General features: G+C 45.9%; 1 long non-coding RNA gene across 1 annotated transcript in view; it reads left to right on the top strand.

Annotated features, from left to right (window-relative positions):
* The window catches only part of LOC139825661 (uncharacterized), a 63,546-nt gene that overhangs the window by 5,448 nt on the left and 30,382 nt on the right, over window positions 1–27,716 (top strand). Inside the window, exon 2 of the long non-coding RNA XR_011735876.1 lies at window positions 12,217–12,315. This is a non-coding gene — a long non-coding RNA (uncharacterized lncRNA). The remainder of the gene's footprint in view (window positions 1–12,216; window positions 12,316–27,716) is intronic.

The raw sequence follows: 27,716 nt of genomic DNA, 5'->3' as shown, positions 1-27,716 counted from the left end.
TATTTATGCTTCTGGAGCACTCTTGACAGTTTGTTTTCTCCCCCTTTCTACATAAAAAATGAGTTGCTTTTGTACTGCTCAGCATTGTGTTATGAATATTAATCCAGAGGGTTTATTTTTGTTATTCTAAATCTGCCTGTATCCTTTGTAAGAAGAAAAATGGGACATAATTAATCTCTCTGTTAATCTTGATATTTGCATGGAACAAGTGAAACAAGCTCTTCAAACCACTTGCTCCACTCCTAAGAAGTATTTACACTGCGCTTCAGAGGGAAACTTGAGGCCATAGTTATTTATTTATTTTCAGCGTCTAAAATTCAATATGCACAGTGGGAGGCACATTTCCTAATTCCCAGTGACTGTTATCTAGTTCACGGTACTGGTTGGAAGGTGATCTGCAGGAAGGTGTCTGCAGGAGAGGGCCTGCAGGGTCCAGAGTTCGGGATAGAAACGCTGATACCTGGGGATGTGGCGCTGAGTTTGGCCGTGCTGCATGGGCCTCGGTTCCTCCGGTTTGTTTGCCTATGGCTAAGGTGGGGTAATACAAAGAAAGCAGAGGGGTCTTTTAGAAAAGCTGACGTTGCCACTGTGTGTGGTGCGGGTGGTTTGGTTTTCCCTGTGCTCCATATCTAGGTGATAACACCGTTGAGTGGTGCGTGCTTTGGAGGAGGCAGCAGAATAGCAGAGAAGCCCAAGCTGTATGCTTTCTAAACCATCTAAAGCAGTTTCCTTGGGTTGCAGATCCTCTTTACATGTGTAGATATGAAAAGAATCAAGGCCCTGGAGTACAGTACCATAAGCAGCATATTTTTTTTTAGTGTCTGGAAAGTCAAGGGTTGCGTTATATGAGTTCTGCAAAGAATCTTCAAGTATCATGGAAATGTGAACAATACAAAGCACTTAAACTGTCTGCAGTACAAAGCAGCTTGTCTTAGTGTTTGTGTACTTCTGGTGTACATTGAACCCTGGTGTCCCAAGGCAAAAGAACCTCATCTGGGGCCCGGGCTGTTGGAGCTGCTGCAATGGACACAGCAGAGTAGCTCCAGCAACTTCCGAGATCCTCATGAAATTTTAATAAGCATCATGTGGTGTGAAGGAATTGAAATTTGTTTGATCTCTTGTTGCTGCTGTTGTTAACAAAAGAGTGGCAGAGAAAAAAATGCCAATTAAAAGAAGGGAAGGATCTGTGTTCTATATAAATCAATAGGATTGGTCTGGCCAAGTGCAGTCTGCTCAGCAGAGATGTTATTTCAGATCACTTTCAGAGATTCCGATGCACAGTGCATGCTCAAAAATCCCATTATTAGCTCAAGTTGCAGTTTTGAGAGCATGTAGGTGGCAGTGTCTGCCTCGGAGGAGGTGGTGGCAGCGTGCTGCTCTGCCCCGTCCTGCAGTCTGCGCTGACGCTACTGCTGTGCCACTGTGGGAGCGTGCAGGGAGAAGCGAGGTGGAATGGGTGCAGAGTACAGAAGATATTTTATGTGAGTCCTGTGATCTGGCCAGGGTTGTTGCCTTCGTATGAGCGAAGGGTATCAGTTCTATGGCGAAATCTCACCTGGTCTTCAATGAGCACTGAAGGTGCTGCTGCCTTGAGGAGACGTGCAGCAGATCTGGCTGCAGAGCACAGTGAAGCCGTGGGTTATGTACGGGTTACATCTGTCAAGCGTCTGCCAGCCGACGGCAGCGGAGCTGCGCTCTGTGCCGGGAAAGGGAATGCAATTAGTAGCTACAGGAACAATTGTTTTTGATGACATACCCTGTATATTAAAATTTGTGAACCGAAGTCAGCTCTGGTGTCGGACTTCAAAAGGCTTGTGATGAGGGTGAGCTTGGCCCTCCATCTGAAAACGAAATTGGAGCAATATTGAATCTTTGGAAATGGTAACCCTGCTTTGAAGGCTCCTGTTCTATGAAAGGTGCTTTGAAGGTATTCATTCACTCCGAAATGAATTCATGCTATTCATTCTGCCACTCACAGAATAAGATATAATAGCAGTCACTCACGATTGCTGTCATCTATCAAATGTTCATTACATACCAGTTAGACTGAGGATACAGCATTTGGGAAAAGTATTTCTGTACGCATCTTGAAAAGAAAAAGCGAGCAACTTTAGATATAAAGATATTGAGCTTGTTTCTCTAAAAGACTGGTTATCTGATATTTGAATGTTTTTTATCAAATGAAACAGCTGATATGCTGAGCAGGTAAACTGGTAGAAAGGGTGCTACTCCAAGGAGCCCATCTACCCCAGCTGAGGATCTGGCCTGTTCTGGACCATCTTATTACATGCAGTAAAGCAGCATGTGGGATGACTCGTACCATTACAAGGTGGCTGTGAAACATAAGGAAACGGTGACTTACTCCAATTTTCCACTACCAGATAGGAATGATAGTCCTTCTCGGTCAAGAAGCATCCTGTCTTTGACTTGGGGGGGCGGGAAGACAACTTTGACAGTGACCCTTTTGGAAGTTTAGAGATGGTGAAACACGGGAGGGTTCGCAGCTGAACTCTGCTCATCCTTGTTCACTCACCCAGTTCTTAGCTTTGTGCTGTTCTGCACGTGCAGGGCTCAGCCGTCTGCCTGCAGCTGTTTGTGCTCCGACTCTGTTCACTGCACACTCTTCTCTTTCGATGTGTCTAACCAGACTGTGGCTGTGCAGAGCCTCTGCCTTGGCTTACCATCCTGTAAAATGATGGTAGGAGCATTTATCTGTAACTTAAATTACTTAAGCAGTGCTTTGAATAAGGTTTTAATCCTTTCAGCAACTTCTCTGTAGATTAAAGAGCATGCAAAATAATAATATACAAGCTTGAATGGACACCTTAGCTGCAAGTATAATGTCTCCCAAATCTCTGAAGAGTAATTCAGTTAATAACTAGTTAACTACTTGCTAATGTATAATTTTCTCATTCAGACAAGTAAATGGTAATTAACACGTATAGCCTACAGAAACGTGGGGGACAGGAAGAATCTAGGTTTTCTCCCCCTTTTCCCAAGTATGGATAGATTAAAATGTCCTGGTTTGTGGGAGTTACATTTTAATGAACTCTAATATGCACAGATCCCTTTAATGAGGGCTTTTTTATCAGCTCTTTCAATTACAAGGATCAGCTTGAAGCAAAAGGACCTGAAAAGCTTTGTATTGGCGAGGGGGAAGAGAGGATCCCCAAAACTGTATTTGGAAATAAGAGCCCTAGGAAAGTATTTTGACTTATTGTTTTTTATTTTCCTCCCATTAAATGTATGGAACCATCATGTTTGCAGTTGCTGTCTTTGAGGTCAGAACATCACAAGCATCAGCTGATCAGGACCATTATGGGGTTGGAGAAGGTTTGAAAGCAGCACTGCAGGAGTGCTGGGGTGCAGAGGCGGTGGTGAGGGTGGTGCTCAGCTGGGCACTGATGGCTGGGCTGGTGCCCTGGGAGCCGTGTGACAATGCGCTTGGTTCAGCTAACACGTCCTCCTGCTTTGCGGATGCAACGTTCAACTTATCTGTGTTTAAAGAGCTGGATAGGGTTACCCTGATGCAATTGCAGCCGAGTCCTGAATTAAGCAAAGTGAGTGTTCCATTCCTTTTATTAGGGTTGCTGTCTTCTCCAGCCTATCGAGCACTGTGCGGTCACAGGCTGTAATGTCATTTTGGGTTCTCTTCCTATGGCAGTTCCCAGTGACACAGGGCTGGGGCTCTGTGCTTGTAATGTCACCCCTTGACAGCAGGTGTCCCCTCATGCTCACCAATATTCCTCATTTACTGGCGAGATGCTGCATGTGGGCTGTGCATTTGATAGGTGTGCTTTGAGGAGCTGGTTAGTGTTTGTTAGGAATATTCTCAAAAAAAAGAAGAGTAAAGCTGTTGATGACCCGTGCTCCACCAATCTAAACTAATGGTCTGGAACCAAACTCACACCTTTGCTGGGGGGGTGGGTGCTCTTTGACCAGCTCTCACTTCACAGCATAATGTCATATACAGCGTGTGTTTGAAGGGGACGCTAAAACCTGCAAAAACGGCCTTGCGAGAGTTGCCAATTTTAAAACTACATGTTTGTGTAGCTCGTACTTAGCTAATGTCTGTGAATCAGATTACTAGTCTTTAACATTTTTGGTGTGGGGGAGGTTGTGTAGCTGTTCGGATATTTCTGCATAGTATCATTTAGTAATTACTGCCACTATCTTGGTCTCGCACAACGAGGAGGTTCGGTGATATGGTGGAGCAGCTCCTGTATGTGCCTGTGGAAACGGAATTGCAGGTTGAGTCCCTTACATTTGTCATAATGCATCAGCTCGTCTGTAGTGCTGAGCAAGCCCAAGGCGGCAGATGCCTGCGCCAAGGTTTTGATTCATGCTGACTAATAAATGACACAGGACAAGTTTGCAAGTCCTTTGTCAGGGTAGATGACTGACAGCTGTGGGGAGCAGCCCCTTCATCCTCTGGCAGGATGTGTGCTATCGATACCGCACCCAGCAGCTCCGGTCGGAGGGTGGGATTGACAGCCACACTGGGAGATGGAGCGGGGTTGATTTAGTTTGTACGGGAGGAACGGCTGAGCAGACTCAGGTTGGGAGTTCTTCCTTAATCGGGTAAAAAGCTCTTCCTGGATGTGAATGTACGCTGTCTCCGCACACGAAAATCTTCAGGGCTCAGATGCCATTTGAATCTCATCTGCACAATTAGTCTCATATTAGAAAACCAAAAACGTTATTGGAAAGAGAACCAGCAATTTTTGTTTCAAATGTAGATTGTCGATTTCCTCGTGTGTAGTGTCTTTGAAATAAAAGCTTTAGAGCTTCAGATGAGGGATAGTAGGCTGCTCTGGGTTAATGCAGTGATAGGTTTTCTTGAACTGTCTTTAGACTGGATATAGGCAGGTTTAAGTTTGGTCCCCAGAGGCCCAGATAAGTCCACGTGCGTTGTCCGGAGCAGTCTGCAGCGTGCCTGGCCTGTCCTGAACCGCCAGCTGCAGCTCTGCAGGGTCCCTCTGGTTTTCATTTTGCACTGGTTTGCCTCATCTCCAAAGGTAATAAATGTTGATCTTCTTCATCTGTACTTACTGCTCACACCTGTTGGAGCCCATGGCATTTAGTGGGTGATTGAGAAGTTGATTCCTAATTAACTACAGATGATTACCAACTCACAGAAATAGCCATAAACAAATGCTTGCTCTGGTAAGAAGCAATAAAGTGCATCAGAATCTGTCTCCTGTGTGATGTTCTCTCCTCCTGCGCCTCCCCCTACCCTTTTGGAGTTGCTTTTCCAAAGCAGTGACGGCCATTTCCCGTCATGTTGGCTCTGTACAGGTACCTTTATGCCATTTTGTGCTTCCAGATTAGTAAATAAATGCCTTGTTGCCAAGGTGAATGAATGAAGAAATATACTGGGAAATGAAATGTTAAGTTTGCAGTCATGGTCGGTGTTCCTGCTCCGCGCTGCTGCTGACACGCGGGATTTGTGCAGACGGTTCCCGCTGTTCTGTTTTCCCCAGCAGCCTCCAAATGAGTCCCCCCTGGAGCAGGGGCAGCCCTGGCACGGGCAGAGCGGGGAGAGCGCTGTGGGGACGGGATGGGGCTGGCCAGGAGATCCACACGGGTGGTTCTGCAGCAGCTTGGCCGGCAGGAGGGATCTGAATGCGCTTGACCATCTGGCTTATGGGTCATCACCTACTTCCTGATTGTTCTCATTGACTCTTACGGGTCAAATGACACTTGTGGCAGTTTATCAATTTCCAATTATATTCTTTCCTGGAGTGAAAATATCTTTGTTAGTTTATTGCTGTAACTGGGGATAAAGAGCAGCAGTGTTTGAGGATCCAGACCTCACAAACAATTCCTCAAGAATTCTTTTGCTGTACTTTCTTGCTGTTGAGTTTGTCCACACCAAGGAAATGTTGTTGTTAATTTGCCTAGTTAGGGCCGTTCTATTTCCTCTCAGATGTGTGTTTATGCTTCCCAGTGTTTTTAGACTGCCCTCCATTACAGCCGGTGAACTCCTCCATATGATGCTGTCATTATCAGGCGCATAATTAATTCCTCCCCAGATGGACTCCGGTTCCTCTCTCCAACCCAGGAGCCGATGGGAACTTCCCCCACTGTCAGCAGCATAATGTACAGAGAGAAAAACGAAAAACATATGAGAAGTTGTTACCCTTGTAGACAGTTGGTGACCGCTTCTGTCACAAGAGCAATCTGGTCATCTCTTCATGTTATGCTAACAGTTGGTGTTTGATATCTAATTCATTGCATTTTTTATTTCAATCTTGACTGCTGCTGGCTGCAGAAAATATGTGAAGGGGTTGTCTCAATGTGATAAAAGTTTTAAAAAGTTAAAATTTAGTACAAAGTTAATTTCCTAAAAAAAGCCCCAAAACCACAAGAGCTAAAAGATGCTGGTATGCAAGCTCAGGGGGTGTTGGAGACACACAGAAGCCCCGTATTTTCTACACGTGCACCCAAGGGAAGGAAGAGAACGGTGTGGTTTCCCCTCCACCCCCCAGTGTCGGTTGCTGGGGGCTCCAGGTGCCGCACCGTTCAGCAGGGTGGTGAAAGGCCAGCGCCCTGCAGGGTTGGTGACATTTGGCAATCTGCTGGGACACTCAGGGCTGGAAGCAGAGAGAACATCGTTGTCAGAACAGCTCTCCAATGGCTTTGAGCTGGCTTAGCAAAGATAAACAATTTTGTTTGCTTGACAAAATTAAATAGAGTACATTAGTGCAGAGGTCTCCAGCTTGACAGGGAAAGCTGATGCATAATAAAACACCGTGTAAATGAGTTTTCCTTCATTTGAAATAAAGACAGTCTGTGCTGTTTCGCGTTGGGGCTGTCAGCACTCAGGAGCATTGCACTGTAGAACTTACCCTTCTCTTTACACCTGTTTGAAGTGATGTCGAAAGTCAATCCCTGATAGAACTGGAGTCAGGCTGAAGGTACCTGTGCCAGGTCAAGTAAGGACGGCCTCCTGCTGTTTTATGCCTGTTTAACTGGTGTGGTTTGATAGTACGCTCAAATTTGATGCAAGACTTGTATGTATGCAAAGCTGCAGCAAGATCAATCTTATTTGCTCTTTTTTCCTCTTACGCAAGTCAGAAGCCAATCTGTTTGACTTTTAGTGTGGAAACATAGATAGCTCATGGATGAGGTGTAAAGGATCGATACTTAAAGAGGGGGAAGGAGAGGAATGCTGGTGACAAACATGAGGATTTTCAGATTTGGAGTTCAAATGGGCGTTAGGAAGGTTCTGAGCATGAAAGCTGCGTGCCCAGAGGAGGAAATGGAAATCAACGGGAACCTCCAAGCGCGCGGTGGCGGGTCCTGCGCTCACAGCCTGAGGGGTAGGAAGTGGAAGTCAATGTGAACATCCAAGCGCGCGGTGGCGCGTCCTGCGCACAGCAGTTCGGTGCCGCTTTGGAAAACAGGGGCTCGAGCTGGCTCATCCATCCATGCAGATGCTGTTTGTGGTGCCTCTGATTTTACTCTAAATGCAAGCATTTGTGTTTAGGTAGTTAATCAAACACTGCCTAATCACAGGTTAATCTTTCTCAGTTTAACCTTTAAAATAGTAGCTAAGCAGCCCTGATGTGAGAGGACAGGGAGTTTAAAACCAGTGATGTTTTGTTGGCTTTTCCCCGTTAGTCACCAGGAAGCAAATATCAACAGGCTGGTACAAATTTGGAAGCGGCTGGGGCGTGATCTGTGTTTTGCTGTCAAGACATGCACGGTGTGCCAAGGGCAAAGGCTGCCTGTAACACTTCATTGCAGATTGCTGTCGTGCAATGTTCCAGAGAGACTTGTAGATATAGCGCTAATAAAAGAAGTTCCACGAGTCTATGGTTTCATATGAGATGGGGAGGAAAAGAAATGGCAATCGAGCACATTTTTCTGTCCATTAGTTGAAGCAATGTACTGCATAAATAACCAGGTTTTGCCTTTCTCTGCCCTTTGTTATTAGCAGTGGTCTGCTGTGAAGGATGGAGAGGAAAAGACAAGGGCAGCCTAAACAAATAGCAGGAGATGGATCATTTTCATTGCAAAGTGGTCATTTGCTGTGGGATGTGCTGAAGGAATGGCATTAAGTGCGATTGTTTTCCTAACGAACTGTAAATGCACCAGTGTTGCAATGGTAGTGCTGGGAAATCTGAGCAGAGAGCTGGTTCGGTTGGGGACGGGATGGGACCCCCTTGTGTCGGGGATGGGATGGGACCCCCTTGTGTCGGGGACCCCCTTGTGTCGGGGACGGGATGGGACCCCCTTGTGTCGGGGACGGGATGGGACCCCCTTGTGTCGGGGACCCCCTTGTGTCGGGGACGGGATGGGACCCCCTTGTGTCGGGGACCCCCTTGTGTCGGGGACCCCCTGTCCGCCCGTGCAGAGCTCCGTGGTGTTGTTGTTGCACTGAGATGCTCAACCAACTGCAAGGTTTCTGTGGCAGGAGGGTGATAGCAATGGAACTGCTGGTTTTTTTTTCCCATTCCTCTCTTATTTGCTCGATTGGAATCTTGGATCCCGGCACTGCTACTGTGTCAGGGTATACGTCTCTTACAGGGAGTGTTGCTGCTCTATACATCTCATTCCTCTCCCACCTCTGGGTATTTTTCAGTTTCCTGCTTCCTTGTGGGAGTGGTGTTCAGGTTACATAGAATTCCTCCTTGTTTGTGTAAGTAAACTCCTGTGTGTTTTCTGTAAAGATGCAGCAAGAAAACAAACCAGACCATTCATGAAATAGAACGATTTTCAAAACCCACTTCCTCTTGTGGTTGAACTGACGGGCCTATTGTGGCTTCAGTCAGTGGAGCTGCCACTGGTGGCTGTAGCCGGAGGTGGAGGTGGAACACGCTGCCAGAACTCTGCTAAACTGGGTAGATGCGGTTCCTCTGGCCTGAGCACGTGTTCCCGCAGCTCCGGCCGGGTCTTTCACGGCTTTCGGTTGAAGCCATTCAGCAGCTTGTTCTAGAGCATGAATGTCTGCAGTGAGGCTGGGTCGAGCTTTGTGTAGCCGATGGTTCACGTGGTTCCACATTAATTGTTGAAAGGGAAAAAAGAGGAAAAGGCAAGAAGCTGCTCTTGTAAATTCTACTTTGGTTATGTAAAGTATTAAATTCAGTGCTAATATAAATATAAATACAAAAAACCGGGATGGATTAGAATATTTGAGAACACCTGTTATTGCTTTTAAAGTCTTAAGAATCCCATTAATCCAGTTGCCAGTACCAGACAGGGTTTTTCTAGTTGTTAATTTTAAATGGTTTTAACAGCTCAGGAAGCATTCAGGAATTCAGGTTTCCTCGCTCCCCTAATCATGTTGTCAGCTTAAAATTCACATTTAATTAACCTCTTCACCCAAGGCATGAATCAATACCGAGCCTCCTGAAGCTAACCGTACTGATAGTGATTTCATTGGGCTAGCCTGCTGAAAATCAGGAATCGAGATGCCTGCAGGAAAGGAGCAAACTAGTTGTGTGGAGTGAAGAGCAGCTAACTTGTAAACTCCGATAATGAATGTCCTTGGATGGAATGGGAAATCCATTTGCGGAGGTTCCGGGGCAGAAAGTGAGAAGCGGAACAGGCAGAGCACGGCGCTGCGTTCAGGACAAATCGCACGGAGTGGCTGGGCCGGCGTCGGGTGCAGACTGTGCGCACGTTCTGCACCTCCAGAAGGTCCCAGCAGGGTGCTGGGAGCAGCAACGGCAGAGCAAAGGAAGTTGGAATTATGTGATTTTGCACGTTTTGCTGAACACAAACTAAAAAAACTCCTAATGCCGTGAGCTTAAAATTGTCCTTGATCATTGCTAAAGCCTGAGTACACCTTGAAATGATGACTGATAACTGAAGAAATAATAATCATCTGAGATTGAATGAGATGATGAGGTAGTAGAATAAGGTTGTTCAGTGAGATGGGATAGCTACCTGCTAGTAGTCAGTACCGTTTTTGCATGAAGAATTCCAATGTTGAGCACCAGAAGTATAAGAGCCGTTTTCCGTGGTGGTGACTCAGCCGTGTGTTGCCAGTGAGCGGTCAGCCGAGCGGTGTCCGGGCCCTGCGGTGCAGGAGGGTGTTAGTTACAGCCCCCCGTCAATGGGAGCATTGTCTGGATTGACAGCGGTGCTTGGCAGTCTGGGCCAGCCTGGCTCTGGAACCCCAGTGGTGGCCACTGGATCAGCAGCAGTTGTGGCTCCACAAGAGCTTTTAGTTTGCATTCTGGCTCTCGATGCTTGTCCTGCTTCGGCACAGCAGAATATGGTTTCCAGTTTACTGCCTGGAGAAATGCAGTCTTTGTGGAATTTGGTGTTTTCTTAGAGCAAGGGACTAACACAGAGTGCAGAGATGTAAGCAAGAGTTGTCAAACAAATTCGACTGCAGTGTTGGTTTTGAAACTCAGACTGGGAAGGCACAGAGTGTTCTCATAACAAAAGTGTATTACTGTAAAGCTGTCTTGCTTTTAAATGGTAATGCATATATTTCAGGGATATTTCTGCAAAGACCTTGAGAACTCTGTGGTCAGCTTTGCATATCTTGTTTACAGACGTTATTTCAAGTGCACCTTTGTATTTTGTAGTAAATGCAAGTCCACATACTTGACCCTTTAAACTACTCAAATTACACAGCTCATTTCACGGGAGTCTAGTGGTTGGTAGATCTTCAACAGAACCATTAAACAGAGTCTTAGCTCAGCAAAGCGTTTACCCATGTGGTTAAAGCTCAGCACACTCTTAAGTCTCTTGATACTTGAGGACCTTCAGGCAAAATTATATCTTCAGTGATATGCCCGTTACTGCCGTGGTTAGGATGGAGTTGCTCGGGTGTGACAAAAAGCAGAATGGGGCAAAAAGAAAGCCATTTAATGCAGTTTTGTCCATCTGGCTTTTCCTTAAAATGGGTGTTCTGGTACAAAAGTTTGGGCAGAACATGGGTTCAGACCTGTTATGTTATCTCTGTTTGTTTCTACTGCTCAGGTTGAACAGAATGTTGTTAGGGCTTTTCGCATGCAGGCAGGTTCCGTGGTTATATGTACTTGTAAATGAAGCTCTGCTTTCCATGGCTGAAGAGTCTTAAAATCCCAGGTTTGCACAAGTTTGGGGTCAGTCAGGTGGCAGTAAAGAAATCCCCATCATTCCCTATTCTGCATGCAAAATACATGTCAGGGTTTTCTCAGAGCTCCCCTTACGCGCTTGCAGCTGCGGAGCCGCACGGCGCATCACGTATGATAGGCGTCACTTCGGGCTCCGTTTCACCTTGTCACGTCCCGTTTGCAAACCGGAGTTTTACCAGGATGACAGTCAGTCACTGAGGAGGGGAGGCTTAGAAAGTAAATAAAGATCGAGGAAGTCGCAGATCATTAAAGCTGACAGCACCTCACATGTTCATTAATTATGAACCTACTTGGAAGAGCTTTGTTAGACTGCTGGCAAATGCATGTGATAGAATTTTTAAAAGCGCTTGACTCTCTCTTGAAGACATGAAACGGGAACGCAGAAGGAAATTCAGCCCCTGGGTGTTTGAATTCACGGCTGCATCAGCCCAGGATTTAAGTTTGCTTAAGGCTGGAGTTCTTGCCAAGTGGGTGTTCTCTACAAACCAACCTCCAGGCTGCTTTCCCCTCATAAAACAGAGTTTCTTTTCCCCGTGGCCAGGTCGGCACAGTTGTACTGTGACTTTCCTCATAAAATCCCAGCCAGTCCCAATACGTTTTATGTGGACTACCTGTATAAATGGGTGTTTTGGCTGCCACAAGTGGCAGGAGCCTGGAGGAGGTTGGTGCGTGTCCAGAGGAGCATTGGCAGCACGGCCTCTAACAGTCTCCTACATACACACATTAAAACTTCCTTTAGAAAGAAATAAGCAACTAAAGCCAGGAAGAGCTTTGTCAAACCAGACCAACCTGGCCTTGAGCCGAACTCGTGTTTTTAACAATATACGAGCGTTTCTGCTCCTGGAGACCATTCGAGCTGTAGTCAAAACTTTGGTTTATGTTATGAATAAGTAAATATTGCTGGTGGCACAGGGTGGGAGGTGCAGATATTCTCGTGAACACAAACCTGAAACAGCTTCATCTAATGAGGAAACTGCTGGTTGGTTTGGCTGCCGTTCTTCACTGGATGAAGGGTGAAGGGAGGGTAGCGGTGTGTGTCCATGCTTACTCCCGTGTGTTGCCCCACACATTATGCTACTTTTGCTTCTGAAGGAATCACGCTCATAGTCTCACCTTTTCTGTCTTTTCTTCATAGGTTTGTACAGGATCTTAGAAGAACAATTTCAGCCTGAAATGAATCTTCGACTTGTGGAAGGAGGACGCCTGGCATCCCCCGCACTGCACACCAGAAACCGTAAGTGAAAAGGACAAAACTGCGTATGTGATCCAGATCCGCTTGGCCTGCCGTGCCACCAGATGCGCTGGGTGACAAACAGCGATGCCTTTCTGACCCTCAGTGGAGTGCTCAGGATAAATAATAGTCTCGTAATTACCTTGTTGTAAGAGAAACAGAAGCTGAAAAGCAAGCAGGTGAAAACCGCAGGTAATATGCGGGAGGGATAGCGTTTCCGTGCTGTGTGGCTCGCGTGCGTGCCAGCAAAGTGGGGAAAGCGAGCCAGACGTGCACCTGGCCGTAAGTCTTGTGAGCCTGCTAATAAGCAAATGATTCTAGCACCTGTCCAGCCGGCTGATGGAGAGCAGCTGAAGTGGGGCTTCGAGTGTGACATTTTCCAGTGTGCTAGTAACCAAAAAAGATCCAAATACAGCAACTTGAATTTTTAACAGTGGTTCCTAGAACTAAACACTTAATGAAATCATTGCAACTTATTTTGACTTCCAAGATGAATGCCTACCTTGAAGAGATGGTATAGTTCACTGTTTTTATTAATGGAAGGAGAGAAGCTTTACGCTGTGCACGTCATAGCGGCTCTTGGGTTCCCTCTCCCGTTCGTGTGTGCTGACCTCTTACAGCTGCAGGGTTAAATATTGCTGGCCTTATAATCAAAAACTAACTTTCATGCTGCTGGCAGGTCATTCCATTCCGTGTTCACTGCTGCTATCTCCTTCCAGCTAGTGCTACTTCATATTGCAAAAGGAAATTCATCTTCATGTAGTAACAGCCGTCTGCGTGCAACTTGCACAGCACCTTTTAGCTGAGGACTTGGGGAAGCATTTCAAACATTAAACTTGTGTTATAAACACTAGGGAGTCGTGAAGTTTTTAATTCTCCTATATGAAAAGGTCAATTAAAGTGAACAGAGCAATTTGTCCAAAGTCAAATAGTGAGTGACTGACTGAAGTACAGATTAAAGCCCAAGGGTCTCGATTATCCATTTTGCATGATATTTGCTCTAGTTGCTATGGCACAAGATCTCTTTAGAGCCGGTGGTAGAGCTTTGGAGCCCCAGCACTGTCCTGTCCCAGGTAACCAGGACGACTGCAGCCGGTTCCTGTCCAGGCGGCCCCGTCCCAGCTCGGTGTGGGTCCGGAGCACACGGACCGTGCTGTGGATCTCAACTGGTGTTTGCCTCTGGGCTCGGACCAGCGTTTGAACACCACCAACCGGTTATTCAGCCAGAATCTCTAGGGTGGTTCTGAGGCAGAACAGCAGAAGCAAAGAAGGAAAACCAGAGGGGGTGATGGGTATCTCTTGTAATCGTGTGGTGCGGTGTCTTAACCAGCGTGGACAGTGTAGTAAATGAATCTGGATTTAGTTTCATGTGTTCTCAGCAATGTATCTGCATGTTTGTAAGTGTTACAAATCAAACATTCCACTGTTTAAACATTCTCACATGTAATTGCATTTTGGCTGCAATAACATTATCAGAGCGTCTTTCAAGCTCCAATTAATGCAAACCTAATTCTCCCTTAATACCAGTACCAGGAGGGTTTTAACTTAAGAACATAGAGATTTATCTTGTAGCTCCTAGATGATGTTCAAATGGCTTTTGTGCTATTTTTGTATTGTGTGTATGTGGCTTATGGAATGGAACTAAACCAATGTGGACATCTACGGCAGTTTAAGGACCTGGCTTCACTGGTTGCTGTTATTTACACTGCAGCTCCCTGCAGAATGGAATTGAGACCTATGGAGACAATTTTGATAACGTGAAATAATTAAAGACAGGCTCTGAGAATGAACAGATTTCCTTTCCTGGGGTATCTGGATATACTGTTACTGAGGATATAAAACTTAAATGCGCATAGCAGCCAGCGTACCGCGTTTCAGTCATGTCTGAAGTTTCATTAACATTACAGAAGTTTATTTTTTTACGAGTGCCCGTGAAATGAAAACAGGTATAAAATTTGTGTCCGGTTTAACGTTTTATAAGTGAAGTTACACCGAACATTAAGTAGGTCATTTTGTAATACTGTAAAACATAGCGGCAGGAGGAGGAAAAGACAGACTTGAACTGCCTATGCAAAACTGGGGAGATCCGTATCGAGTAAGAGGCTTATATCCCATCACACAGATCAGCTCTTGTGCTCCGTGTCCTTGAGTCTGAGGTCACCCAGAATCACACCGAACTTCACATTTGGAGCTTAAGATTGTGAATTTCAGGCTGAGACAACATCTCGCCCTGCTCAGCCTCGCTCAGCCCCGTCCGAAACTCGAATCGGCAGAACGCCATCCCCGTGCTGCTGTAACCAGGCTAATGAGTCAGCTAAAGCAGGATTAATTTGCCTAGATGTAGCCTAGCAGATTATCCCCATATAAAAAATCCCCCTTATTAACACTGCCAGGACATGGCAGGTTTGCAGCGCTGCCGTTTCACAGCCCTCCCCAGCACCGTTCCTCGTGTGTTGCCCTAGGAAGGCTGTGCCACAGGAGCCAATAGAAGTCCGAGTTGAGCTGGTGATGAACGGGGCTGTTCTGGTATCTCATGCTGTTCCTCACCGAGCGGGACTCCAAAAACCCCAGAGCCGTGACTGTTCTGTGCAAGGGCGACTGGTGGAACTGAGCAGGGCTGAGGCGCAGGTTTGCAGTCGTGTTGGTTTTACACAGGTAAACGCTGACGACCGTTTTCTGAACTTTGCTTGCACAAAGTTCCCGTGGTTGGGAGTTCCTGACACCTGACCCAGCTGTGCTTTGTGTCAGCTGCATCCCGGCAAAGCCCCTGGCTTCCTGAGCACACGGTGTTGCCCAGTACAGACGTGACAGGAGAGGGAACAAATGCTTGGGTTGAAATGTTTCTCCTGCTGCCGGGGTTTGAAAGGATTTGTCCTCCTGTGAGCACCAGGAGGTTTCCTCAGCAGTGCTGGTGAGACATCAACAGCTACAAATACATCAGATCTCAAACTTCTCTCGGAGTGAGAACTCATAGAACATACTGGAGTAGCCCATTAAGCAGCAGGATGTATATGAATATTCATTCTCCTGCTTTTGCTATTTACATAAATTTAATGCAGGGGAAGTATTTTTACTCTTGCTTCAGCTTTTTTGATACAAACGTAGATACAGCTGCACATGCTTCCTTGAATTAGAGCAATACCTTTTATTTTTCTCTGCCTTTTTTCCCTGTTGGAACTGAAAATATTTCTTGTCTTTTGGAATGTTAAATCTGGAACTGTGTGGTTAGCTAAAAGGATCCCATGTGTTAGATTTTCTGAAACTGTTTCAGCTTAAAGGCTTCTGAACAATGGTTTCAAAGCATAATTTGTCTATTTATTTATCCCAGAGCAAAAGTACTGATTTCAAAAGCGTTGTACTGATCAAAAAGTGGTGTAAAGGTGAGGTGGCTGCGTGTATCCAGTTTTTTCTATCTGCATCTTATACACATGAGCAATGTAGATACTTGGATACCAATCCACAGACAAAGTAATGGGGCAGTCAGCTCATGGTTTTGTACTTGTGCGCTGGCCCAGCTGCACGTGGCTGCCGTTAACCCTGGGGGGCTGCGGAGCACGGGTCTGGACACGCGAGCTGGGCAGCCTTGGTCTGACCCAGACCCCAAGGGCACTGGGCCAGGGCAGCTCGGAGATGGCGCTGATGAACATGGTGGAAGCTTACAAATGAAATGCAGAGATAGACTGGGGGCTGGAAGACGCAGATGACAGCGCACACAGCCAGGGGATGGACTTCAGTTACGAGATCTACTCGTGAGTGCCAGGTTTGCTCTGTTTTGTCCTCACTTGCTGCCAGCAATGCATGGGAAGTGAATGGCTGAGCTGTTGATGAGCTTTCAGTTTTAGTGAACACACTGTGGGGTGGGAGAGAATCTGGACTTTGTCCTGCAAGTGGCATCAAATGGTGACGCTGGTGTTGCTGGACGTGCCAACGTGTTAGTGCTGCAGTCGCTGTGCCCTTTGCCCAGCCAAAGGCAGGCGCTGGAGCAGGGCTTGGTGTGCATGTCAAACCTGGCACTGCCTAGTGCTTGGGACGGGGCCGGTAGCCGGTGGTGGTGTGCTCTGAGATGTCCCATGTCCGAGGGGAAGAAATGCGTTGTTTCTGCTCTGGCAGTTCAAAATAATAGCCCTCTGGTTTTTTTTATTATGCATCTACTATGAGGCTGGTGCTTTGGAATTACTTTGCATCTATACTTCATACATCTGTTAGGTACGTGTGTTGTTGTTACAAGCCCCCTGTGCAGATGGAGAATCTGCAGCATGCAGGATTTCAGGCTGCCTGTCTGCAGTAGCACAGCTCTGCATCAGCCCTTGGAACCCCTCACCGCTTCAGCTGACCCACCCCGATTGCCGAGGGTATTTACAGGCCCTAAGTGCTGCTGTACTGCAGCCTGTTACCCGCAGCCTGACGTTGCGCACTCGCCGTTGAACAGGAGACAAAGTTGTTTTCTGCGGCAAGCAGTGTAATTATCACCTTGGCTGCATCAAGTGTTTAATGAATAAAATCACGTAATTACATTCATTGCTATTCTGGACACACTTTGTAAACTCTTCCATTTACAGTATGTGTGTCTTTACAATAGATAAAGGAAAATGGGGCTACGGAACTAAATGTAATGCAGGTGGGTTTGTCTGCTCATCCTGATGTTTCTGCGTTGAAGGTAATTTGTTCATTAAGTACTAGAAAAAGCATCAAGGATCTGAAGGAACAGCCTGTCTTAAAATTAGTAATTCTGTGTAGTCCTATAAGATTTTTACTGATTTAATTGTTGCTAGGAAGTAAGTAATTAGTAAATCCAGCCACATAACAAGCATTGGTACAAATTAAAGTATCTGACCTTGTATGAGCTGCGTGCCATGTAAGTGCTGAGTTCTGATCGTGTTTCCTACCACCAGCTGCTCAGCACAAGCTCATGCAGGCGACCGGGCTGGAACGCCCTGTTAATTTGAGTATTTCACATCCCTTTCCCCATCCAACTGTTTCTGATCCACGTCGGTCTGTCTGGCCTATTCGGATCAGCAGCTTTCCTGAGCTGGGCTGGTCTCCAGTTACGCTTATCGGGTGTGCAGCTCCTGCCCTTCGGAATCCAGAGAAACGGAGAATGCGTGTCTGGGATGTTAGAGAAGTGAAGAAAACCATGAGCAATTCTGCAGCAGCCAGGAGCGCAGTCAGAAGCTGGTGATAGAGGTGACGGGGTGTATACGGGAGGCAGTCATTGCTCCCAATACATCTGCAACCTTTAGAAAAGGAATTTAAGCACTGAAGCTATTTAGATTAACTTCCCTGGTTTTCTCCTGAAATCCATTCACTGTCCAACCCCAGTGGGAGTGGAAGCAAATCATTATCAGAGATTGCACAGAGGTTTAAATTAAGATTTTTTTTTTTTTCTCGTAAAACTGAACTTCTGAAACAAAATCCCAGAGAAGTGGAATTAATTGCTGGATCTGCATTGAATCACCAAGAGACGTGGTTCCATTTCCGTGTCGCAGCAGAAAGTGCTTCATCAGTAGGAATTCACGTGGAGGAAGACTAAGCATGTCCCACTTACTGAGCACGAGTTTGTCCGGGATGTTTAATTATTTTTCGATTAATTTGTTTAACATTAAAAAAGTCAAGGAGTGCAGCATATCCAGCACTATGCAGGTTGCTACCTGCGTGTACCTCCAGCTCTCCTTAGTTAAAGGCACCTTGTGGTTTTACCTGCAGCTGCTTTAACCGAGTTACTGCTGCTCTTGTAAGCTGCCTTCATCACCCCGAGGAGAGGTGCAGGAGCACGCTGGAGCCGATGTGATTCGCGGCATCTGTGGTTAAGATTTATTATCATGCACTCTATGTTTTCAAGGATAAAACCTTGTGGGGAGGGGGGATGTCAGTGACAACAAATGTAAGGCATTAGATTAATTACTTGGAAACCTTTCAGCTGAGCAGTGTACTTAGTGTGAGAAATAATGGGACAAAAATAAAATAATCTGGGAGTGAAAGCTGCTGTATGAAGATGTAGAAACCTGGAAATCGTGAGAGGAACATATTCTGACAGTCTCTTACAGACAAAAAATGTTGATTTCCTCTACTGTACATTTAAAAATATTTATATTTTTAAGTGTAGTATACAGTTGCTTGCTTGTCCCCCGCTTTACATCTGCATATATATACATATATATGCCCTAACCCCCAGTTGCCCGACTGAGGGTGCTGGTGAGGAGCTGCTGCTCCGTTAGAGTCGGGTCTGACAGGGACCGTGTATCACTGACAAACCTGGAGACGACGGGAGGCAACATCATCCCAGCTGTTAGAGTCAGTGGGCACAACTGCGAGTCTTGTCGAGTCCTTTTGCTATTTCACAGCATACAACTGTCACCTCGTTAATCAGCGGAGCGTGTCCCCACCGTGCTGCACTGTGAACAGCATCCAGCGCTGATTGTGTCAGTGTCTCGGAATAAAACTACACTTTGATAAGCCCCACCTTATGCACTGGAAATTTACAGTGAAATTTCTGTCTGCTGATTATGTAGTTGATTAATCAAACTGGTAGGGATTTCAATACGTATATTAAAAAGCGTAATTAAAAGGCAGACAACTAAGCAGCTTGTCAGATCGGCTGTTACAGGGGAAAAGCTCCTCCATTTGATGCAGAACAGAAGCCCTGCTGGCTTGGACCTGGGAGCAGGACTGGGAGGGTGTGGAGATGTGATGGGCCAGGGAAGGGCTGAGGTTCGGTTTCCTTAGGGTGTCAGGGACGAGAGGCTGAGGAGGGGTGGTAACATCACCCCAGCTGCACCCACTGGCTGTTTTACAAGAACAAGTAAGATCCTATGAGATCTGCAACAGCAGCCTTTCTGTGGAGTAGGCTGCTAACAATAATCAAGAGATCAATCTGTCTACAGAGCTATTAATTTTATTCTTCCTTGGAGACTTCAAGACTCTGGCTTTGTGTTCCTCCACAGCTTTTGATCATGTTGTGCTAAAGTAATTCTTTGCCCAGCGCAACAGATGCCTTCATCATGATCCCTTTAAAGAGGAAAGAAGAACTCCAAGTTACATGCATTTAATCTTGTCACTTCTCATAAATGTCATCAGCTCCGTTGCGTTAAGCCATAGCGAAGCCAGTAAGTTATTAATAATTTAGCGTGCAGTTACAGAAGCAAACAAAGTCATGCTTTGATCAGAACCAGGTAATGCAGAAGCACGGAGCGTTCTGCTGAGTAAGATAGTGGGCAAAAGTCAAACACTTGGCGCTAGAACTGGACAGAAATTGCAGCACACTGGAAGTTATTTTCAAAATTCAATGATAAGGCTGAAATTCTTCCCGTATCAAATCCTTTACAGGGATTTGCATGCAGCTTCATTGAGGAAAGTGTCTGTAACTCAAGAGGCTGAAGTTAAGGATTACGAAATCCTAAAACTGTTTAATTTGAATTACACACGGCTGGTGCGTGTGCCCACACATCCCTATCCCTATCCCTATCCCTATCCCTATCCCTATCCCTATCCCTATCCCTATCCCTATCCCTATCCCTATCCCTATCCCTATCCCTATCCCTATCCCTATCCCTATCCCTATCCCTTTCTGCAGCTGTGTCTGCAATAATGGTAGACATTCAACTGCGGGAGTGGAGAGACAGGAGCTGCCTGGTTTTCATTTGTGTTTGGGTGCCACCAGGTGTAATGGAATCTTGATTTGTGACCGAGGATCATAAACAAACAAAGCATAATAAAGAAAACTTGCTTTCTCACCCTTGCTGTGTAGGACATAATAATCTCCAATGGCTGCTGTGTAGTTCCGTGTTTGCGAAGTGACTTGAGGTGTCCTGTTGAAAAGTGACATAAATGATGAGTATTCTTTTCAATAATAAGGAGCTGAGTTTGAAGCACTTGGTTTTGGAGCTGGACTGGAAGCCCAGGCATGAAGTCGTGCCAGAGGAATGCCCAGCTAGGATTACATAGGCGTTAAGCTTTCCTGCTTTCTGCAGGTGCTGTTAGTCATTCTGATAGAGAGACAGAATACAATATGAATAGACCAAAAATATAAAGGTCACATTTTAATCCAGTGTTTGTAATTTGTCAGCATTCATAGGAGGTGTCTGAGGCAATGGAGCAGGATAATTTCTGGAGCAAAGGCCAGGACAAAGCATTTCCAGGAGGGATCCCAGCAGCGATCTGGTCTTTCTGCCAGAGAACGTTCCCAGGAAGAATGTGCAGAGATCTCTGCCTGTTTTTAGCAAATCCTGTGGTACATTTGATTTCCTATATTAGGAAAGCATTTTCCACGGGTGGAAGATACACTCTAGTCTCCATAAAGTTACTGATTGTTAGAAGAGGAAATACGTTATGCAACCAGACAGATTGATTGCTCAAAGACGGGTAATCTGCAGTGCCTAATTACTCAATCAAGTCAAATTGTATTTAGCAAGCATGACACAATTACATTACAATGGCAACACAAAGGGAATTCAGTTTTTATTCCCATACAGAAGGTCAGTAGCTCAGGAGAAACACGAGGGTTTCTTTGGAAAAGCGAGGTGGGATTCCTCACATGGCTGCACTAGTTAACAAAAGGTTTGTTCGGTGAACGCCTCTTCTCTCCATTCTTGATTTCCGTCAATAGTGGAGTGGCACACGGGAGGGTATTTCAGGGCTGCCCTGGCTGCGTGGAGCTGGATGGAGCCCAAAGAGGGAGCGCGTGCCCCGGGCCGAGCAGGGGATCGGTGAGCAAAGGCGCCCAGGCCCCGGTGCCGCCCGAGCCCTGCTCTGCAGACAGCGCCTGCCCGTCCGTCCCTTCAGGTTTGGGTGGGCAGAGGTTTCTTCTCCCGGCGCTGTTAATCTCCCGCTCAGCTCCAAGTGCGGAAGTGTTGCAGCTAGAGTTGGGAAGATCTGGAGAGCTTCTCTTTGTGTGTGCACTGACACTAATATTGGTTGGTTTTTCGAACTTCCTCATGTAGAAACGTTGACACTTAGGGGGCAATGCGATGACGATGTAGGGTTTGTTCCTTTCACTGTTCATTTACAATCATTTATATACAGGGTCCGTAATTAAACACCTGCATGCTTTTGAGGATGGAGAAATACATTCACTGCTATGTGAGGTGAGAACACGAGAGGAAGACAACACGACACGTATCGCCTTCCTCTGTGGGAAGAGGATTTTAGTTTCCCATCTAAGTAAGGCAGCCTAGTAATAAAACTTAATTTACAAATCATAAGTGGTCTTCTTTGTTGTTTTTCCACCCCTCCTAATAAATGCTTAAGTATTTGAAATATTCACTATGCAGGTTTGGTACTCAGAAGAATTAATCAGAGTGCCAGGCTGCAGAGGCTCCACCGTGGTGTGTCACGGTTACTTAGCAACTGTAGCTGAAGAGGTTAAGGTAGAAAACACTGTCACTTGCCTGGCTTTGAGATCTCCTCTTCCCCCTCCTTTGTATACATATTTTTTCCCTCAACAGATAAAGTCTTTTGTATGTTTTAATGATCTTATGTTATAGCTTTCAAAAGAACCTACTATTTCTGTAGACTAGTTTGAATTAAGTGACGAACTCCGAGGATCTGAGTGTAGCTCATAACAAGAACAGGAGGTGTTAACCTGGAACGTATGTAAAATAATTCCTGTTGAACGGGAAGCTGTTTAATTTTATTGTCATTTCTTTCTCCTTAAAGCTTGAGCTCGGTAGGGTAAGTGCAGTTTTGAAGTCATTGGAGCAGTGTTCTGCAGTGGTGGCTGTGGAAGTGGGAGCTGGTTCGCACTTACATGATTGGTGGCAATATTTATTGCCCCGCTAAGGAAACCGAGCTTGTTCCCTCGCAGGAAACAGATGACCCCTCCTAGCTGCCTTCTGCTGCGTTCGCCTCTGGCGCTAGGTTAAAAATAATAGCAGTTCTGAAAATTTCATGAAAGCTTCAGGGTGTTACTTTAACATCAGCAGCTGTAACACAAACAAGCCTTAAATCCTGCAACTTATGAAATGGTAATGAGAGAAGGATCCGGAATTTGTAATGCTCGTGAAGGGCACCTGTCTGGATGCAGGAGTGTGTGTGTGGTGTGGTTGCCAGGCAGACCCCATCCTCTCGAACCCGACCCGGGTGGGCTCGTCTGGGGAACAGGCACAGGGGCTGTGTGCTGCATCCAGACTCCAAGGCATGGAAAGGAAATGCTGTACATCTGGGGACATTTACCATTTAAGGGGAAAATGGGCACGTGAGATCTGGGCAGCTACACTGTTCGGAGGCTTTTATTTTTTGCTAGTAGTTTGCTAAGGTGCTGACAATACGCCCAAGCTCTGCTTTAGACATAGATAGCAAGACAGTCCCTAAATATGGCTTTGCTTTATTTACTCTTTGCAGGATTTTTATATCCTAGTGTTACATCTTGTGGTTCCATTGATTTTTATGGGTTGTGTAATGTAACTGTGTATTGATTCATTGGCTTTCAAGAACTCTGCATCTGTTTCTGTAATCACCCAGCTTTGGGGTGGGTGTGTGTGAGAGGGATGAGGAGTAACTATGAAATACATGCCTGTTCTTGCCAAGTTTATTCACCAGTTGCTCTGCCACTCCCCTGCTTGCTGGTTTACGTGTCGCATTTGGTTCTTTTCAGTAACTAATGATGATCCCCGCTTTATTGTTTGCTCTTTGACTGCATCCATCTGGCTGGGACTGAACCGGAGTCAGTAAGTTGTGCGGAGGAGCCGTGATCATCAGGTTCATGTGCTCTCTGCTGTGGGCATTTGGAGGAAAATGTGCTTTTGTGCAGGGTTTGTGTGAGTGCTGGCGAGAATCCACATATTGCCCGAACTGGGCAGGAGCTCCTGAACAGCTGCTGGTGTCGTCCACGGGCAGCATCGCGACACCGACTGGTTACCGGTGAGATGAAGCCCGCCCCGGGCAGCGGCAGCGGGCTCAGGGGGCAGGAGGAGAGCCATTTGGGGGAGAGTAATCCTTAAAATAACGGCACAAAGAAACCAAGGAAATTGTTGTCATTTCACCACTTGTTGCACAATCACCAAAGCGTTCGCTTTAACTCTCTGATTGGGTAAACTTTGTTGAGTTTCCTGAACTCTTTCTTTGGTCTGACTCTCTCCTGTTCTTGACGTTAGCACAGTTCCACTCTTTGAAAGGGAACAGGAGCCGCGTCCGCTTTCTGAAATACAACAGTCCGTAGTTCTCTCGGATACCATGTAACCTGTATAATGGATGATTAGTGGTTTACAAAAGCAAGAGTGACTTCAACGAGTTTTAAAATATGCTTTTAGCATGAAGCGTATGCTTTAATGCTTTCTGTACTTGAGGCTTTCAGTTTGCCTAGCACAGGGAACATCTCGGTTATATATTCATACAGCACTTAGCGTAACGGTTTGCCTGTCCAGTAATATAAATAATGCATTGGAACCGCACTGGGTGATCTCATTAAAACAATTAGTAGCATAATTTAGATGGTGCCATCTAAATAGCAGCCCAGCATTACCTGCAAGAAACCTGAGTGCCTCTCCAAAGTCTGGAAAAACCGCTAATGCAAGTGTCACCTGTTGTCAGCACCCATTAAGAGAGAATTTACTCTGGTGTGGTAATTAAGTGGTGTAAGGACATCACTTCTGAGCCTGAAGAAGAAGTTGCATCCTTTTATTTAAAAAGAAAGAGCATTTCTTGCACTCAGTTTACATAAGATGATCATGGGATGTTTATATCCTCTGAAGACTTTGTGACGAGAACGGAAAGAAAATCATTGTTTAAGCATTTCCTGGCTGCCGAATGGTTTGAAGGTGCTATTATTGATGTGGTTTTCGTTGGAGTTATTTTCCCGAACAGGTTCCCAGTGGCAGCCCACTAGAGTGCAGTTAATTCATTAGAACAGGAAGGACTTGAGTTAAATGCATTATAGATGAACTGTTCATACGTAATAAGGTCAACTCATACAGGGCAAATACTCTCCTGGTTATTAGCATTTGTTACAGGATCTTGGCAACACACGCTTTTGTTTTCCCAACTTTGAGCCTGTTTCTGCATAGCTGTTTACTGACTTTGCTTAAATTCCCTTTACAGAACCTGTTTAAATCTGCAGATGATGCTGGGCCTATAAGTCTCTGCTATAATAAATAAAAGTGTGGGGCAAGTGTTAGGTTCACACAGAGGCTTATATTGAAAGATGGGCATTATAAAGCGGCGTTGGTGTTGTAGATGAGCTTCTACCTTTGCATCAAGCATTAGGCTTCAAGTTCCCACAGCCTTTGTGTTTTTCGAACAGAGCTGGAGCTGCAAGAGGGATAATCCTGACGTGGTCTGTGGTCTCCAGTTCCTTTATGACCTTTTCTTTGTGGCATTAGCAGCATTCTCAGTATCCCTATATCAGCTTCTCTGAGTTTCCTGGTAAAATACGCAAGGTGTTCAATACTTCATATAGTGATAGTCCTCATAATTTTGTGCACACATCCAGGGAATACCTGTGACCCAATATGGCCCTGACCTTCAGCGATGGTCTGACCTGCTGAGTGCACGGTGCAGTCGGGAGAGCTGAATCTCCAGTGCTGGGAATGTGCTTTCCGTCTTGTGCTGGGGGGGAACAATAGATTTAATTGGCTGTTTTGTAACGGACTTGAAGAAGGTGAAGTGTTAGAGCAGTGTTAAAAGTCAGCTTGCTGTTTTCACACCTCATCTCCCTTGGGAGAGGAACCAGAGCACCAGGAAGAGGGGAAATCTGAAAAGATGAGCTGTGAATAGCAGAAATGGTTGTGTTTGGGCTTCTCGGTGCACTGCTTGTGTGTCTCTTGTTAAATCCATAGCACTGAACGGCAAGGACCGCTCCTGAATCCCGCGAATGGCTGGGTTCGGTTCCCATCCAGTACGAGTGTCCTGCAGCCCTTCACTCCCCGTTGCTGCACAGTTCTGTCTGTTCCCAGCTCCAGCGGGCCCTGGGAGCAGCGGCTCCCGTGGGGACCGTGTGTGCAGGGCGGTTCAGGGGCCTTCGTCCAGGGCTTTTGTTTTTCAGGGTAGCAGCCAGTTACTGGCATCGACTTAAACTCCGGATGTGTAAAAACTATTTCTTTAGTGGAATGGGAATGACCATATGGCACTATCAAGTCTAGTAGTACTTTAATTTAACAGCGTCTCCAATAGTGGCTACCATTAACAATTACGTTGCGAAGTGATTTTGTGCGCTTTTAATTAAGACCTGCTTGCAGGAAAAATCCTAATCCATTAGAGGTCGATTTCTGCCTTGAAACAAGGTCAGTTTTTCTTTTCTTAAATCAGTGCGGCGGTAGAATTCTCTCACTGCGCCTGTGTTGAGTAGCTTGGTTTTGCTTTTTTATCCTGTTCAGAATTTTGGTATCTGATCATTGCTTCTCAGCAAACAGCACAGAACGTTTCCTAGACTTTGTAAGTTGCTTTGTGTCTGCTGTACTGATCTCCCTTGCTCTAGAATGATGAGAACTGGAAGTGGATGTCTGATCTACGATTTTCTTACGTATTTTAACGCAATGTCTCTTGTATACATCTATTTACACATATAAATGTATATAGAAAGGTGGCAGTGTCTGTAACTCTTTTCATTGGTGATTCTAATGTAGTCATCAGTTTGCTGATAAAGGGAAGTCTCATGTAGCTTAATACAAAAGTTGTAAACCTGTGGTCACCCTTGAACTTGCAGAAATAATTGCAGCCCTGCGAGTGTAATACGGGTGTGGAAAGCGGAGCGGGAAGTGACGATTTAAAGTGCCTGTTGAAGAGGAGAGCAAAATTTGTTCAACCTCTGAACACTTGACTTTGAGTGAGCATCTCTGCCCGCCGGAGTGGGAAATGCCCATCTCTGAGAGTTAACGCTGGCATCCTTTGGGGAGGGGAGGCACAGCTCTAGGGGGCTTGGCTGAAGTAAGAGCCTGAGGTGTTGCTGCTCTGCAGGCTGCACGGGGTTTGCAAAGACAGATAAAGTTGTTCAGAAAGGGAGCTGCTGTTTTCTGTCCGGCTTCTCCAGCTGCTGGTTTATCTTTTATATTCACTGCTTCTCACATAACAATGTTGTCTTCTCTGGAGATTTTGATTTTTTCTGCTTTAGCTCTCCAAAGTTCAAGTTGCTCTTCTGGAACTTGTATTTAACCTTTAAGAAATAAGCTGAAGTCTCTGTCTGTGACCTCGAAGGATGGGGGCAGAGAGGGTAAGAAATATCACTGTTTCTCACTAAAGACACCGTTAGAAATACCTAACAAGGCATTTCATCTAAAATGAGAGAAAATGACACTTAATGTGACAGGTTCTGTAAAGGGGCAAAAAAATACCTTGCCACAGTAACTAAAAGTCACATCTAGGACAGCGGATGACAGACACACAAGCTGGAAAAGTGGTGTCGTTGTCATGTGAGTCTGCTCTGAGAAAGATGCCGGAGAAATGAAGGTACGAGCAATGCAGGGATGGCAGAGAATGGAACCCAGCTCACTTGGCAAGGTGATTTTTCGTAATAGATGTAAAGGTTATCAGTGCTCAGATTTCAGGGGAGAAGGCTAAGAGGAAATGCCATTTTGTTCCTCTTTCCTGCCGTTCCTTTTCCGTGGATTGGTCAGTGCTGTGGCACAGACAGGGAGCGTTGCATCCACTTGAAACACCTGCAGCACTCCCGGAAGCACCATTGTGGCACAGACTGTTCCCTGCTCCGATGCAGGGAAGTCAGGAGAGACTTGTGAGTCGTCTCTGGTGCCCAGTCTGTGCAGCCGAGGAGTGACTCCTGGAGTGCTTGGTGGGAGGGAGAACTGGCTGCGGTTTATCCATCTTTAACGTGACTAATGTGATAGTGACCCTGAAACAGACCTTGCCCATTCCGAGTTGAACTCCTCCTGTCCCAAGCTGCCCTTCTCTCACCAAGATCTCTTTCCACCTGCCACGCTGCCATTCCGCTCAGCTCGGCACGGAGCCGGTGGATCAGCTTTGGTTAGTCAGTGAGTTTGGCACGGATCTGTTGGCGATGCTCCCATGTTGTATCATCAAGAGGCTACAGAGGGGGTGGAATCACAGGAGAATTTAAGTTGGTAGGGACATGGGGGTCAGATGTGGTAAATCAAAAATACAGCGTGTGCATCATGGACCTTCTGACAGTGGCTGCACAAGGGTTTTATTTTTGTGATGTCTGCTCTCTACTTCAGTTTCAGCAGAAGGGTTACCTGCTTCTCTGTCACAAATACACGGCACCTCTTTGTAGAGCTATAATTGAGGTAGGAAGGTTACCATAGCAACCACTGCGATTAATTAAAGTACTTGGGCATGGTAAGTTTATAGATGCAGAAAACATTTTCATGTATAAATAGCGCAATCTGTTTATGCTCCAAGGATTTGCCCCTTCCATCTTTTTCTCTTCCAGTCTCAGGTCAGAAATCGGGCTTTTTTTTTGTCTTGTGGTGATGGATAAATCATTGTGTTATTCTCCATGAACT

The sequence above is a fragment of the Patagioenas fasciata genome, chromosome 26, assembly GCF_037038585.1.
Source record: "Patagioenas fasciata isolate bPatFas1 chromosome 26, bPatFas1.hap1, whole genome shotgun sequence".
Taxonomy (NCBI): domain Eukaryota; kingdom Metazoa; phylum Chordata; class Aves; order Columbiformes; family Columbidae; genus Patagioenas; species Patagioenas fasciata.
Note: the sequence above shows the minus strand (reverse complement) of the source record. Positions and strands in the feature narration are given on the sequence as shown.